General features: G+C 29.2%; 1 non-coding gene across 1 annotated transcript; it reads right to left on the minus strand.

Moving 5' to 3' along the window:
* Positions 1–2,659: 2,659 nt before the first annotated feature.
* LOC139856621 (small nucleolar RNA R71) lies at positions 2,660–2,766 on the minus strand. Its single transcript, XR_011762091.1, has one exon. It is a non-coding gene; the product is annotated as a small nucleolar RNA R71 (small nucleolar RNA).
* Positions 2,767–3,073: the final 307 nt, after the last annotated feature.

A 3,073-nucleotide genomic window follows, 5' to 3' on the forward strand; every position in this document is an offset into this window, starting at 1 on the left:
AGATTTACAATTGGACGTACCTATAAATAACCACATACACTCTATCGGACACGATGGGCGGGATATTTATAAGTACTAATAATCGTTCATTTAACCAGACACGGGAATGGATTAATAGTCAATGGACTTATTAAAACAGGGGTGAATTATATACAAGGAAAATTGGTGTAATTATAGTTTAAGTCCCCAATTAGTTGGAATATTTAACTTCGGATATAAGGATAATTTGACGAGGACACTCGCACTTTATATTTATGACTGATGGACTGTTATGGACAAAAACCAGATGGACATATTGAATAATCCAGGACAAAGGACAATTAACCCATGGTAATAAACTAAAATCAACACGTCAAACATCATGATTACGGAAGTTTAAATAAGCATAATTCCTTTATTTCATATTTAATTGCACTTTTAATTATCGCACTTTAATTTATTGTCATTTTAATTATCGCACTTTTTAATTTTCGCAATTTTATTTATCGTCATTTTATTTATCGCACTTTAATTTATCGCACTTTAATTATTGTTATTTACTTTACGCTTTAAATTAAGTCTTTTATATATTTAAAATTTTACATTAGGTTTTAACTGTTGCTTAAATTTTAAAATCGACAAACCAGTCATTAAACGGTAAAAACCCCCTTTTATAATAACAATACTACTTATATTTATATTTATACAAATATAGTTTTAAAAAAATATAGCGTTAAACTTGGCTAGCTCCATGTGGAACGAACCGGACTTACTAAAAACTACACTACTGTACGATTAGGTACACTGCCTATAAGTGTTGTAGCAAGGTTTAGGTATACCCACTCTATAAATAAATAAATAACTTGTGTAAAAAAAAGTATCGTATTTAATAGTATTTTGTAGTAAAAATACTGCTATTTCGTACCCCTTCGCTTTAACATCAAGTATTTTTGGCGCCGCTGCCGGGGACTGCTTAAACGCCGGAAGCGAAACGCTATATATATATAAAAAAAAGATTTTTAATTTACTTTTGTAAAAATACGTTTTAGATATTAAAAATACAAAAATATAAAAAGAAAAACAAAATATATATATTTTTAAGAGTTGTTCAAAAAATAAAAAAAAATAAAAAACTTTGTATTTTCTTTTAGTTACAAAAACTAATAGGTAGTTTTTTTTTGTAAAAAATATAAGTTTTTATTTATTTTATATATTTATAAAACATAAAATAAAAAAATAAAAAATTTAAATTAATATTCGGCCCGATTACTGTAGCAGCCCAATACTTGGTCTGAAATCCGAAGCCATGCGACCGCATGGTATTAACAAGTAAACTCCATGCGATCGCATGGAGTGATTTGACAGCCCAGGTACCTCAGACGTACAATTAGGGTTTTGATTAATAATAATTATTATTATAAATTAATTTTAATTAGGGTTAAGTTTTATAATATTTAGTTTTAGTTTTATTTAATTTGTATTTTTAGTTTTAATTAGTTTTATTAAATATTAACTTATTACTTTTATAAAATAAATAATATAAAAATAATATTTTTATAAAAATTGTATTTTTATAAATTTAAGTTTTATTTTTTAAATTTTGTATATTTTTAATCGTTTATTCGTAGTATTTTTATTTTTTTCGCTCGTAACTAGTTTTAAGATATAGTTTTTGCCATAGTTTACTTTTATTTCTAGATTTTTAGGCTTTGCCATAAAATTCCTTAAGTGCTTTTTCTTTAGATTAAGATTTAGATGCTTTAGAATTTTGCGACGCCGTTTTTAAATTTTAGTACTTTTTAAGTTATTACCGTTTTGGATATAGAATTTCTTTTAAGCTTTAATACTTTTAGACATAACTTTTAATTCTTAGTTTTTAGACTTTTAAGTTTCGACGCGCTACGTTCTTTTTATTATTTTTTGACCTTTTTATTTTTTCGACGTTTTTCGACGCGCTCTTTTTCTTTCTTATTTCTCGACGCTCTAGTTTTTAGGACATAGAATTTTCTATTTTTTCTCTAAAATTTCTTTAAATTTCAATGAAAAATTATTTTAAGCAGTTAAATTGATAGACATCCAAAATTTTCTGGTTCGTAGTAATAGTTGGATTCGTTAGTGGTGAGTTGTGGGCTTCCGATTTAAAGGGTCCTGGCTACCTGCTGCATCTATTGACTATTCGAAATGTGGGCAAAATCAGAAAAGTCTATTAATTTGATAACTTATATAATTTTTATTTTTATAACTAATAGGATATTCAATGAATGCACCGAGCAAAACGTTCACCACCTTTTATAAGTTCACCACCTGTAACTCGATCAAGACATCTAGCCAATATTGTCGCCATTGATTTTTCTTTAGAATCGTCATCCAGTCGACCAAGTACTCCAATTCAGATTATGAAATCAAAGGACAAATCCTACACATGGTAAATAATCAATGCCAATTTAGTGGTGCGCCGAAGGAAGATCCAAATGAACATCTTCAAACCTTTAATAGGATCTGTACTCTATTTAAAATAAGAGAAGTTGAGGATGAACAGATATATCTCATGTTATTTCCCTGGACTTTAAAGGGAGAAGCCAAATATTGGTTAGAATCGTTACCTGAAGGGGCGATTGATACATGGGACGTTTTAGTTGAAAAATTTCTTAAACAATTCTTTCCGGCATCTAAAGCCATGAAACTTCAAGGAGAAATTGTTACGTTCACACAAAAGTCAAATGAAACTCTATATGAAGCATGGACAAGATTTGAAAAGTTATTGAGAGGATGTCCGCAACATGGTTTAGACACTTATCAAATAGTACAAATATTCTACCAAGGATGCAACATCACTACAAGAAAAGACATCGATATAGCAGCTGGTGGTTCCATTATGAAGAAAACCGCAACTGAAGCTTACAAAATTATTGATAACACTGCTTTCCACTCACATGAGTGGCATCAAGAAAAAGATATCGTTAGATCATCTAAAGCGGCTAGAGCCGATTCTAGCCATGACTTTGATTCCATTTCCGCAAAGATAGATGCTGTCGAGAGACGAATGGAAAACATGACTAAAGATATTCACTCAATACGAATTAGTTGTGAGCAG

This window comes from Rutidosis leptorrhynchoides, chromosome 6 (assembly GCF_046630445.1).
Source record: "Rutidosis leptorrhynchoides isolate AG116_Rl617_1_P2 chromosome 6, CSIRO_AGI_Rlap_v1, whole genome shotgun sequence".
NCBI lineage: Eukaryota > Viridiplantae > Streptophyta > Magnoliopsida > Asterales > Asteraceae > Rutidosis > Rutidosis leptorrhynchoides.